At 46.1% G+C, this 14,209-nt stretch overlaps 1 protein-coding gene across 3 annotated transcripts in view; it reads right to left on the reverse strand.

The window, feature by feature from the left end:
• MYLK (myosin light chain kinase) overlaps positions 1-14,209 on the reverse strand; it is a 282,381-nt gene that overhangs the window by 194,602 nt on the left and 73,570 nt on the right. Inside the window, exon 1 of one of the 3 annotated variants that reach the window (XM_070466094.1) lies at positions 69-222. The exons of the other annotated variants lie outside the window; for them this stretch is intronic. The gene's annotated coding sequence lies outside the window, so the exon portion shown is untranslated. Of the gene's footprint in view, positions 1-68; positions 223-14,209 lie in introns of those variants that run through there. 3 annotated transcript variants of the gene reach the window in all.

Here is a 14,209-nt window from a genome sequence, read left to right on the forward strand (position 1 = left end):
GACTTGCCGTGACCCACAGGAGCAGGCAGTGGGACAGGGCCACACGCCAGAGGATGGACGCGCCTTACCGTGGCCTCTCCCTGGGCAGCTCTCCCATGAGTTGGGACGTGTGGGTGGCCACTTCACCACTGTACCGCCGAGATGCCTGTCCAAGGTCTGTCTGAGAAGGAGGACAGTGAGGGAGAGCCAGGGCTGCCGCAGAGCGCAGGGCCAGGCTGAAAAGTTAAGGGGCGTTTTGCTGACTGCTCGCAGATGTTGCAACTTGCCTTGTACTGGGCAGCCAATTTCACTCGGTCAGAGAGATCTGCTCTTTCAATCCGCCCAGCTGGGGTGACCTTTGAAACCCCTGGCTGCCAGCTGCAGAGGCTCTGAGTGGAGTCCTGGGGAAACCAAGAGTCGAAGCTCACAGGTTTTGACTTGTTCAGAGCTGCACGTTCCACTCCAAGTGTGGAGCAAACGGAGGACGCTGTCAAGCCAAGATCTGAATCCTTGGCAGGGCTGGGCCCACCCCCAACTCCACATCTGGCCTGGAATACAACCCAGCTCTAGACACATCTGGTCTAGGATTACCACCCAGGACTGGTGGGACCCTTGCCTCCTGAGACCCAGCTCCCTCCTCCTTGAATTGAAGAAGCCTGGTTTATGATCCCTGGAGTGGGAGCAAGCCCAGAGAGCAGATGGACAGGGGACTCCTGTGTTGCAATCATCTTAAGGAATCTGGGCCGAGATTTGAACCACACTCCACAGATTGTGCTCATGTTGAGAAGAAGATCTAGCAGTGCTGGTCCTGACCCCTGGAGAGCTTCAGAATTGGTCCCTGGTGCATACTTCTAAAGCATGGTAACAAGGTGATGTCCAGACCAGTCCCTCTCCTCTGGAGGAGAGAATGTATTTCCATAGTTCCAAAGGAATCTCTCATGCTATACAACTCACACCTTGGGACAGAATGCAGATGTCCAAATCAGAAATGAGGATTTGGAATTAGAGGAACCTGGCGTGCTACAGTCATTGGGATTACACAGAGTCGGACATGACTGAAACAACTTAGCATGCACACAAGCTGTTCTACTGGCTCATGTCCGATTCCTGAGTAACTGGTCTTCTCCTAACACCTAGCTGACTTCTTAGCCTCTAGCTCAGCAGTTCTCAAACATTTTGGTCTCAGGGTCCTTCATGCTCCTAAAATTATTGAAGATCCCAAAGAACTTGTGTGCTGCTATCAATAGTAACTGTATTACATATTTACTGTATCAATTAAAACTAAAGAAATACTAATTCATTCAAAAACATTAATAATGATCTCATTATATTAACATAGATAAGAATTTTTAAAGAAAAATATATTTTCCAAAATAAAACCAAGAAAAAGTTTAGTAAGAAGAGTTGTTCATTGTTGCAAATTCCTTTAATTTGTATTTAATTTCTATTTCTTTAATAGAAGACAGGCTTTCATGTCTGCTTCTGTATCCAGCTGGTTATAACATCACACTCTTTGCAACCGCTGGAAAATGTCACTTGAGACATAAGGAGAGTGAAAAAAGCAAATGACATCTTATTATAAAAAACCATTTGGGCCTCCTGGGCCCATGAAAGAACCTCATGGGCCCCCAAAGTCTGCAGGGCCCACTTTGAGAACTGTTGCTGTAGCCTCTCCCCTGTACAACCCCACCTCCCCTGTCACCATCTCCTCTTCTGTCCTCTGAAAAGCACACAAGTGAAAAGGGAAAAGAGGTTTTATAGCAGTATTGGTGTGTGGCTTTGAGGGCAGATGGGAAAGAAGGTGAATCAATACCTAATTTTATTCCATCTTTTTTTTCCCAAGGAGAAAGGCTAAACACATGTGGACCAGAGAGATTTGAAGACAGAGACAGATGAAGGTAACACCTTCAAGTCAACTGAATTCTTGGTCAAGACTGAATATGCACCCCAGACTCTGGAAGACCTTAGACCTTGCACATGCCAGTTATTCAAGTATTTTATGGATAATAAAGGAAGAAATTGAATTAAAAAAAAAAAAAAACTTGCTATTCACCACTGAGGAACAGAGGTGAATCGACATCTAGGTCTCCTAGACAGAGGTCTCTTGGAAGGCAACAGGGCTGGAAAGTTATTTTGAACTGGACAGACCAAGGATGGTAATTTGGGCAAAATCGTGGAAAGTGTATCTATCACTCACATCATAGTTGGCCCCCATGTAGCCATGTGGTTCTTTGATGAACATCTGTCTTCCCCACTGGAACACAAGCTCCTGCAATGTGTCATGGGTTCTGTGTGTTTCATTCACAATTGTATCCCTAACGCCTAGAATACAGATGAGCACACAGTAAGCTCTCAACAAGTGCTTGTGACATGAATAAATTGAAAGTTGGGCTGAAAAAAAAAGCACTTAAAAACCATCACTTCCAAACTAAGGCACTACTTAATTTTGTTGTGGAGCGAACATGTGAATGTGAGAGAAAGGATGTAGGGAAAGGAGTGGGTGAACAGGCCACAACAATTAAAAAATATATATATATCCCCTGGGGGCTACTGGTATTTGGTTCCAGACACACAGGTGCCAGTCCTGGCTTTAGTCCTGGCATGGAAGTCGTACATCCTTTCTCCGCTTAGCTTCTCAGGCTTGCTAGGTATGAAGTGAGCACAATTACACCAGGCCCTGGGTACACTCTCTGGGCTTCCTGCTGGCATCCTTGAAAGACTCTGATGGGTTCCTGGGTTCCTAAGGGAAATCAGGCAAAGCCAGCCCACTCCTCCCCCAACTCCACCACAATTGAGCTCTTCTCTGAACCCACTGAAGCCCCTCCCTCCCCAAGAATGTCCTGGGCCTTTCTTCTTGAAAGACGCAATAAAGGAGGGCTGGCTTCTGCAGGCAGAGGAGCTGCTCTCACCAGCCCAGCCACATGAGCAGAGCAGCAGACCAAGGGCACGAGGAGAGTATCCACTCAGCAACTCTATCCTGAGTGCCCACGTCTTTGGCAGAATGTTATTTTTTAATTTTCTTGAAAGGGGATCAAACCAAATAAACACAGCCAACTGAATGCACAGTGTGAACGAGTGAGGTCTGGTTTCCTGGAGCTGCTCTCTTCCTGTTGGGATTCTTGCTTAATTTGAGATTTAATGAGACCAGCTGAGAGAAGCTTTCTGCAGTAAAAGTCACATGCAAAAAGAAATCAAAGCCTGAGCCAGAGCCCCTGACTATAATTAAATTAGCAATATGTGCATTCCTATCACAGTCTAGCAACATCCTAAAGTTCACTCAGCTCATTACCAGTATCATCCCTGCAGAAGTCAGTTTGGGGTCACAGGCTAGTTTATTCAACCATCCCCTTCTCAAAGACCTAGCCTCCCCACTCCATCCTGCTAAGCCCCACTCAAGTGCCTGTGAGATGAGCACTGTGAGGACTCAGGCAGCCTTACCTCAGTCTGCAGGAATGCAGGAAATCCACCTGGGGAGGAGGAACAGTGCTCATGCTCCCACCCACAGGATGCCCCTTAGCAGGGACCAGACTGCTATGTAGTCAGACATGCGTTCTCCACTGTGAAACTGTGTGGCCTGAGGAAAGGGACAACCTCAGTCTTCGTTTACTCATCTGTATAATGGAGCTACTACCAGTACTCTCATACCTGCAGGATTGCTATGAGGGTCAAACATGCATATAAGAACAGCCTGGCCCAGTCTCTGGCACGTGATAAGTGCTCAGTCCATAGAGGTGGCTATTGTTAATGGCAGTGTTGTTGTTGTTTTAAGATTTATGACAAAACTCAGAGGATAGAAGCAGCATTGGCCAAGGAGCGGGCCAGTTCAGGAGAAATTGGCAGGCAGCATCTGACAGTTAAATAGCTCAGGAGAATCAGAGGTTCTGGTGCTCACTGTGGATGCACCCTAATCAGCTGTGTGACCTTAAGAAACTCACTTCCCATCTCTGGTTTTTCTCTCTCGCTCTGACCTGAAGGGCATCTAGTGCACCTGTCCTAGTGCACCGGTGTCTCTCGGACTGTTGCAGGCTCTTCTAGGACACCTGGGCAGGTAGGAAAGGTTCCAGTAGGGGGAGCCAAGCCCAGAGCAGAAAAAGATGTTTCAGGGCACCAGGAGAGGAGAAAGGAGAGGCTACTGTTCCAGACCCGCCACACAGGGCTTCACAGGCTGGCAGTTGAATTAGACAGGGGCTTCCCTGATGGCTCAGCTGGTAAAGAATCTGCCTGCAATGCAGGAGACCTGGGTTTTGGTCCCTGGGTTGGGAAGATCCCCTGGAGAAGGGAACGGCAACCCACTCCAGTATTCTGGCCTGGAGAATTCCATGGACTGTATAGTCCATGGGATGGCAACAGTCAGACACGACTGAGCTCCTTTCACCTTCACCTGGTCCTCAGGTGACATGTCCCTGTGGGACATGGGCACAGACCATGAAGACCCTGAAGACTTGACCCATGTTAGGAACGAATGTGTATGCACTTAGCTTTTCAGCCTCTGGCCCCTCCCAGGTCCAGCTTCTGATTCTATGACATCTGTCCAGATGTCATAGGGACTGAAAGAGCTAAAGGGAAATCCCAAGGAAAAAAAGGAATCTATTTAATGAGCACTTACTAAGTGTCAGGAGTAGAATAAGTACTTATGGTGCCTTCCCTTAGCAGAGCAGCAAATATTAACAGCAAAATTAACGAAACAGTGTCTTCCAAGGAGAGGGGGAGTGGGAAGCACTGTTGACAGGAGGGGCTGCAGAGATGTGGTCGCTGATAAGAACCAGGGCTGAGTCCAAAAACTGTCTCTAGCCACAACTGTCCGTAGCTCCTACAGAACCTCCTGAGGCCTGAGCAGTTGGCAGCACCCCACTGGCTTGAGCACATCCCCAGTTCTCCCAAGCTTCCCTTACTGAGCAGCATGGGGATTCTTCTTTTGCAAACCCTGACAGAGCGCAAGAGAATGAGACAAGCTGACCTGCTTCACCAACTCCTATGGGCTCTGGATGTGATATTCGAATTTGCAATTGCTTTCTAATTTTTTTCTAATTGTTTTCTAATTACTCCCACAGACAAAACCTGCCTCTGGCTTTAGCCACTGGCCCACCCAGCCAACAGTGTTATGGATTTCTAGTTTCCCTCCCACTCTTGGTTAGCACTGAGTCAGGGGGCAGGTGCATACAGAAAGGGAAGTAGGAAGGAGCCAAGACTGGTTGTCTCCAACATGCTAGAGAAGGGAGGGTGCTATATCCAGGTGGGGTTTTCCAATGATCAGTTCCTACTCTGAGGTCAAGCCCAGAACTGTATCAAGAACACTGCTGGGGTAATCGCTAGTCCTGGGACACCAGGAACAAGAAAGTGACGATCTACGAGTGAGCTAGTAGGTGATGCCAGCTAGTGGACTTGAGTGAGCCATCTCATCACAGGCTGTATAGTCAGACATACTGCACTTGAACCTACTTCTGCCACTTAATAGTTGGATCACTATGGGTGATTTACTTAATCTCTCTAAACTTCAATTTTCCCATCTGTATATCTGTTTTGTGGGGCTCTGTGGAGATTAGAGGGAAGGTCAAGTATCTAACACAAAGTAGATACTTAGAATACCCAACACAAGGTAACTATAATGCCATTTCTAACCATGCCTGGAACACAGTGAGCACACAGCAAATGGTAGCTTTCTGGTAACAGTCACCTCTGAGGAGCAATGAGAGGTTTCACTTATCACTTAAACATTCAAGCTCATTGAAATATTGCTGAAAACATCACCTTATCTATCACAGAGAGTAATTTACTAATTCACACTCTTACACTGATGTCTTTTTATCTGTTATGTGTCATTGGCTAGACAAGATGCATTGCTCTTATTCCAATTTCTGTTTCCTTTTTACATAGTGGAATGCGGTTGGATCACAAAAGGTGAGGATTGGTAGGGAATCATCTAGGCCAATCCTCTTACTTTACAGATGAGGAAACAGGCCCAGGATACAAAATAGACCTATGTATCCTCACAGACAGGAGGTCAGAGATCTCTGAAATTTTCAAGGCAGAGAGAATGAACCATGACCATCTAAACAAGTGAATCCTGTGGTAGACAGCTGAGCTGGGCAGGGGAGATGGTGGAGCATGTCTCAGAGCAAGGAAACTGACCTGGCAAATGGATGGGTCAAGAGAGGTTCTGAAGGATACAGTCATTAAACTGAGAGTAGATTGCAGAAGGCCTAGAAAGTAGTAATGCTCTTAAATAATACTACCAAAAGACTTTCAATTTACAATAAACTTCCACATACTGACAACTTATGAGATGCTTTCCCAATCAAAATCTCATTTGAATTTCACAACATACTGAGATCCATTTTATTGATGGAAAATCTGAGGCTCAAAGACCAAGTGACTTGCAAAGTCACATAGCTAATAAGGCAGAACTAGAGTCCAGTCCTCCTCACTCCAAATCCTGGTTCAATTCAATAATATCTTCCAGGAGAATTTAGCAAGATATTTTCGATCTTATCATAATAAACACCATGCCCAACAGGAAATTTTCAGTATAGCACCTGTGTTGATATTCCTTTAGATTTAATTGGAATGATATCTGACGGGTACAAATTTGACTAATGTAGTCAGGTCCTTGCCCAGGGAAAGCCCCTTATTATTTGTCCCAAACAAAAGGATGGCTTCTTTTCAACCCCTCATGCCTGAGGGAGAGACCAAGCTTACTGAGTAATCTTCAGCTAGTTTATGAAGGACCCACGCCAACATCAGTAGGAACACCTCGCCCCATGCACAGAGATGTTCTCTCTTCCCATTCACAGGCCAGACATCTCTGTGTTCTCCCCCAGAGCATGCAGCTCTTCTCCAGACTCTCCTCAGTTCTCCTGCCACTGGCTAGGCACAGCCCCAGACGTTGGCCTTGGCTGTTGCATTGGAACTGCCCAGAGGACACCTTGGCAGTGTGACAAGCCCTGTGCTTCCACATGAAGTTCACCCCTTGCCCTCACCTGCCCTCCTGTGACAGGAGGTCCTGTCTCCAGGAGCCCCCAGCTCTGGATGAGAAACAATGGCTTATTGTTTCCTGGAGTTTACCTGGGGTGGTAGAGAGCTGCCAACCCAACTCAGCCACTTATCAGCCCAAGGACGGAAAGTCAGGCTCAGACACAGCCCCGCTTCTCCTTCAGGCTTCTTCAATCTTCACTCTGAGGGGCTGTGTCATCTTCCCTTCTTCACCAGCGCACCCACCCCCCACCCCAGCACCGTGCAGTCTCACGAGGGGCAGGGACACAGGCGAGCCTACCCCCCAAGGTCCCTTCAGGATTCTTGGGTACCAATTTCAGGTCCTTTGTGGAGGAAACTCACTCACCCTGGGAACCTGGAATGTTAGGGCTAGAAAGGACCTTAAAAATCATGCTCTCATACCCCCTTCCTCAGAGTGGAGCAACTTATCCTTGTGCATAAATTATACTCAAAGATTTGGCAGAAGTATTTTTATATGAGAACAAATGCATTCACATTGTTGTACCGAATGACAACTATAAGTTGATTTTACAAGTCACCCTAAGACTTCAAAGAAATGTGATTGCTTTTTGCAAGCTGCTTCAGGCTACATTCCCAGCCCCTACCCTTAGAATACTATTTCTTTTTCCACTTACCTTGAGGATGGTAGAGTCAGAGAAGCACTGGTTCCACCCAGCCCCAGTATCACAGTAAGGAAACCTCAGATTCAGCCAAATGAAGTGCTCATGAACCACAATGTCTACAATCGAAATAATCCATTTACTGAATGCTTACTAGGAGGTAGGCACTGCACTGAGAGTTTTGCCTAAGTTAACTTTCATTTTCAAAGCAACTCTATAGGAGTTATGAATATCACCTCTTATAGACTCGGAAGTTGAGCAATCTATCCAAAGTCGCAAAGCTACCAATGACAGCTACTTCTTATCAGCTGAATTTGAACCCAGGCCTCTAACTCCAAGGTTCAGTGCCAGGTGACAATGTCACACTGTTAGTGATGCCATGGGGAGGAGCTGGGAGTGGGTCAGAGTCCAAGGTGCTGGTATGTTGTCCTAGATTACACACAGCATCAGAACACAAGGGGGCCTTAGCTTACCCTCAGACTATCAGTAAGAAAACTGGAGGCTCACACAGAAGCATCTAACTTAAGACCAGAGCTACTGAATTTCAGGGGCAGGATCTGCTGACAGAGGGCCCAGGGGGAATATCCTAACCTTTCTGGGGTTAGAAGACCTCTAACATCACTCCTGGATGTACCAGTTATAACCTGATACACACATCCTGTCAGCCTTTGTGAGCCTGAGCACCTCAGGGGTTTCACTCCCTTTGGTCTGCAGACAGCAGCTCAGACAAGCTACCCTTAACCTCTTGCCAGGGGGCTGGATGAGGCATGCTCAGAGAACTTGACAATTACCAGTCGCTTCTGGTTCTGAATTGATCAACCAGGCTGCTAGTCATTAGCTAAGCCCTGTATACCAGGACGCAAAATGTATACACAGTAGCCAGAAGCCACAGCCACAAGCACGCACACCCGCCTCAGCAAGGAAATTCCAGAAGTTCATTCATTCCTGCGGTTCATTCCATCTATAAGAACCTTCTTCCAGATCCCGACTTCTTAGGCCCCTGATGTTTGTCTCAAAAGCCTACTCCACAGCTAGAGAAAACATGCTGAAAAGACGTGACTCCTCTGTGACTACTTAGAATATTTACATTACCAGTGGTATCCATACAGAGCCAATCAAGCCAGGTTTATCAACACTGCTCCCTGCAGAGCAGGAGGGGCCCCGGCTGAGAGGTCAGAACGCACAGTATGTCTGCACACCCATCACTGTGTGTTTACCCAGCTCCATCCCGGACCCCATGGGGATTCGTGCCTTCAGAGGAAGGAATCAAAGCATCAGGGGGTGAGAAACAGGAGCTAGAGAAAGCTGAGACTCAGGGAGCACCTTTGGAGGGTCAGCACTCCTCACTTTGGCCCTGAGGGCCCTGGACATCAGGATCCCTCAGCCTGCTGGGGAAGAGCCCTCGAGAGAATTAATAGGTGAAGGTGGCTCACCTATGGCCGCCTGCCTGCTTCCTCCCCAGCCCAGCCCAGCTACTCTGCTCCTACCCACACTGGTGCTGCTCCCTTTAGCATGTGGCTCTGAAGGTTCTGGAGTGTTCCCTCCAGCTATGGCTCTTTAAAGCTGAGCAACTTCAAGTTCACACAGCCCTTACCTGATGGTCCCAGTGTATCCCACACCCCACAGAGCTGCTGACCGGGGAACCCCTCACGCCTCCTCTAGACAGGCTCTGGGACCCAGGACACTTGCCAAGGGTTGACACACCATCCCCTCTCACCTTCCCTTTCATGCCCCTTGAGAAGGCAGGAGAACCCACTCAAGCGCCAGGTGTGCTGTCTGTGACAGGGCTGGCCCGGCACCCACATGGACCCTCAGCTGTTCTGCGGCGACCCTCATGCTGGGCTGCAGCTTGAGGCCCTTCTGCACCACAGCCTGCCTTCCTCCCAAAGCAGACACCCCCTGCTTCCCTGTCTCAGCAGGGGATTAGGGACGTTGCTGAGAACATCCAGTTCTTACCATACTGCAATAGTGGATGATAACAGAGGGACGCATTTTCTCCCTTGATGAATTTTTCCACCAATCATGCCTACCTCACCTCCACCTCAGGCATCACTCACTGAAGGTACTGACAAGGCTAACACGTGTCATCTCTTCTCTGGCCCCCAAACCCGCTCCAGAGGGGCACTATTGAGAGAAATGGTGACCCCGGGGACCCATAGGAAAGGGCATGGAGAAAGCTGATGGGCACAGAGAGCATGGTGCATCAACAGGAACACGGCCACGTGTGAGTGACCCTCTGGAGAGAGGACTCTGCTCACAGGTGTCAGCTCAACGGGCCCAAGTGGGGAGAAAAGAGCCCCACTCCCTCCCAATCCTGACTCGGGAACAGCGGGCCAGCAGGAAGATAAGGGGCCACTCCAAGTGTCAGCTGGGCTCACACCTAGACAGGGAGTACACATCTCGAAGACAGGGGACTTGGAATCCTACTGGAGAGGCCAGGTCAACACAAGAGAACACTGTAAACACAGGGGAAAGTAGAATTGGGAATAAAGAAGCTAGTGGGGCCCTGGGCTGTTCACAGACCTTTAAATTCTTCATGTTTTTCCACTCCTGAACCCCACAGTTCTGAACCCTGCTCAGGATGCTCAACCAACACAAATCAGCATTCTGTTTCTTAGTATTCAGCTTAGAGGGGAATGTGGGCTTAGTGTTTATTGGGAGTTAAGTGTTCTCTCTCCCCCGCACTAATAAGATGGGAACAGGACTCTAAAGAGAAGTATGTTGTTTACCATCACTGCAAAGCTTTGAAATGCTCATCCTAGTTGTTAGAACATTTTCTCCTGAGTAATTTAGGTAAGCTTCCATCCAGTGGGCATCACAGCTAACCAGCTAGCCCTCTCCAGGTGTGGTGGATTAGGACAAAAAGGGACTACTAAATGTGCTTGTCCATACCAAATATACCATTAAATTAATAATGTACTTCTAAGTATTCAAATGAAATAATATATCATTCATGCTTGAAGTAAGAATCAATTTACTCTCACTCTCGTTTTTTAGATTACCCAACTCAGGATTTTTCTTAAGAGAATGCAGTCCACTGGGTTTTCCAAGAGTCCAGTGTCTGATGCAGGAAATTCAGGACATGATATTGAAGAATACTGCTCCTTCTCACCTGTTAGCCAGGGCTGCATTCCGTCTCTTTGATGGCTTTGTCATTCTTGGTTTCTAGGCCCAAGTGAGCTTCTGGAAAGCTGTGATTTGGTACAAGCATGTACTTACACTCTCGACTGATCTTGGCAGGTCCCGAGCAAGGAACCTTAGTTGAGACAATGCTTCCCTGTACCCCTTCCCGCATCTCTTAGCTAGAGAAATAAAATAGTATCCAGGGTGACAGAAGATAATGTCTTAAGCCCAGGGAAAGCCAAAGAGATTATTCCCACTTTGCCACCTCTAAACAACAACCCACAACCAAACAACAGGACAAAACATCTACAAAAGATCTGGCCATCACTTCATTTCTGTAATCCCAGAAGCATTGGCCCGCCTGTTTGTACACAGAGTAAGCTGCATGTCTGGTTTCCCTGTTGACTGGAAGCCCTCTGAGCAGAGACTCCAAGGAGATGCTGCCTGAAGGATGTCCCCTGTGTCTACTTCCCAAGTCCTGCAACATCCATGTGGGCATCTCTGGTTGCTTGGGGTCAGACCAATCATCCTGTGGGCACAGGGGAGAGGCCTCTGAGGCCTCCCCCACAAACCCACTTTTCTTACAAGTTGAACCTAAAGTTAGGCTCCCAGGCTGAATCAGAAATGGTCAACTCAGTGCTCTGCTCAGAAAGGAGGTGCCCAATAAGGTGGCCTTGACAAAGCCAATGGAACAGGGGGAAGACACCAGGAAATAAACAGCGCCCACCCAGGCCAAGTCTCTACTTACTTCAAGCTACCATTTTCTACCATTTGAACATATTTTGCACTAGCTGTACATAGGCTCATCTATTAAAAGTCAAGAACTTCTCTAGGGAGAATTGGTCCCAGATTTACAATTAGGAGGCCGGCTCAGCAGCCAAATGACCTACTCTTACTATAGATACTCTTCTGCTCACTGGAAAATTTAATGGTCATGTATTCAATTTGTGGGAGAGGTGCGGAAGGGTGGAAGTAGCAGAGGAGCCCCTAGGTCAGAGTGAAATTTGAATTCTAGCTACATGCTAGGGCAGCTTGGGAATAACTACCTTTGATTATCCTATAACTAATCAGGAAGCAGAGCTATATTCAAATTAACCACTTCTCCATAAGGCTTGGGCCTGTCTCAGCATCAGGAAACCTTAAGCACTCAAGGCAGCCAACAGAGAAATTACCATCAACTTAGAACATCTTCCTCCTTCCTTTTCAATAACTAGGTGACCACATGACATATTACCCCAACCAGGACTCTACTGAAAGTAAAGAGAGGCGCTACTACTGCTCTCCCCAGGTCTGTCCAAGGGAACCAAAATTTATGTATGGCCACCCTAGTCACTTCTACCCTAAATCTGAATATCAGACATGACTTCAAGGATGTCTTCTCTGGCCACGTTCACTCTGTTCTGGCCAAGCACATACTTCACATGCCCTCGGTTTAGGAAACTGTTAGGTTATTTCATGCACTGGGTTATATTTGGATATGTTCTTATATCTGTCCTTGTTCCTTTTCGAGACCATCAGTGTCTTGGTTGCCGACTTTTTTTTTTTTTTTGATGTATAGTTGATTTGCAATATTGTGTCATTTTCAGGTATATAGCAAAGTGATTCAGTTATATGCATATTATTCAGATTATCTTTCAATATATCTTTCAATATATCTTTCAATATAGATTAATCAAAGATACTGAATACAGTTCCTTGTCCTATACAACAAGTAAATTCTTATCGCTTATCTATTTTAGGTGCAGTAGTTTGTATGTGTTAATCCCATACTCCTAATTTATCCCTCTTCCCTTTTGGTAACCATAAGTTTGTTTTCTATGTCTGTGAGTCTATTTCTGTCTTATATATAGATTCGTTTGTATTTTTTTTTATATTCCACATATAAGTGATATTGTATATTTGTCTTTCTCTGTCTGACTTGTCTCACTTAGTATGATATCCTCTAGGTCCATACTTACAATTACACAGTGAAAGTGACAAATAGATTCAAGGGATTAGATCTGATAGACAGAGTGCCTGAAGAACTGTGGATGAAAGATCGTAGCATTGTACAGGAGGCAGTGATCAAAACCATTCCCAAGAAAAAAAATGGCAAAATAGTTGTCTGAGGAGGTCTTACAAATAGCTGAGAAAAGAAGAGAATTTATTAAACTTAAATTGTTAATCACTCAGTCGTGTTCAGCTCTTTGCAACCCCATGGACTGTAGCCTGCCAGGCTCCTCTGTTCATGGAATTTTCCAGGCAAGAATACTGGAGTTGGTTGCCATTTTCTTCCTGACCCAGGGATGGAACCCAGGTCACCATCTGAGCCATTGGCAAAGGAGAAAAGGAAAGATATACCCATCTGAATGCAAAGTTCCAAAGAATAGCAAGGAAAGATAAGAAAGCCTTCCCAAGTGAACAATTCAAATAGAGAAAAACAATAGAATGGGAAAGACTAGAGATCTTTTCCAAAAAATCAGAGATACCAAAGGAACATTTCATGCAAAGATGGGCAAAATAAAGGACAGAAACAGTATGGACCTAACAGAAGCAGAAGATATTAAGAAGAGGTGGCAAGAACACACAGAAGAACCATACAAAAAAATCTTAATGACTCAGATAACCATGGTGGTGTGATCATTCATCCAGAACCAGACATCTTAGAGTGTGAAGTCAAGTGGGCCTTTGGAAGCATCACTATGAACAAAGCTAGTGGAGATGATGGAATTCCAGCTGAGCTATTTCAAATCCTAAAATATGATGCTGTTAAAGTGCTGTACTCAATACGCCAGCAAATTTGGAAGACTGAGCAGTGGCAATAGGACTGGAAAAGGTCAGTTTTCATTCCAATCCTAAAGAAAGGTAATGCCAAAGAATGTTCAAATTACCACACAATTGCGTTCATTTCACATGCTAGCAAAGTATGCTCAAAATTCTCCAAGCCAGGCTTCAACAGTACGTGAACCGAAAACCTCCAGATATTCAAGCTGGATTTAGAAAAGGCAGAGAACCAGAGGTAAATTGCCAACATCTGTTGAATCATAGAAAAAGCAAGAGAATTTCAGAAGAATATGTACTTCTGCTTCAAAGCCTTTAACTGTGTGGATCCTAACAGACTGTGGGAGATTCTTCAAGAGAGGGGAATACCAGACCACCTTACTTCCTGAGAAATCTATATGCAGGTCAAGAAGCAACAGTTAGAACTGGACACAGAACAACAGACTGGTTCCAAATTTGGAAAGGAGTACGTCAAGGCTGTATATTGTCACCCTGCTTATTTAACTTATATGCAGAGTACATCATGCAAAATGCTGGGCTGGATGAAGCACAAGCTGGAATCAAGACTGCAGGGAGAAATAGCAATAACCTCAGATATGCAGATGACACCATCCTTATGACAGAAAGTGAAGAGGAACTAAAGAGCCTCTTGATGAAGGTGAAAATGAAGAAGCTAGCTTAAAACTCAATATTCAAAAAATGAAGATCACAGCATCTGGTCCTATCACTTCATGGCA

Source organism: Odocoileus virginianus, chromosome 4 (genome assembly GCF_023699985.2).
Source record: "Odocoileus virginianus isolate 20LAN1187 ecotype Illinois chromosome 4, Ovbor_1.2, whole genome shotgun sequence".
NCBI classification, from domain to species: domain Eukaryota; kingdom Metazoa; phylum Chordata; class Mammalia; order Artiodactyla; family Cervidae; genus Odocoileus; species Odocoileus virginianus.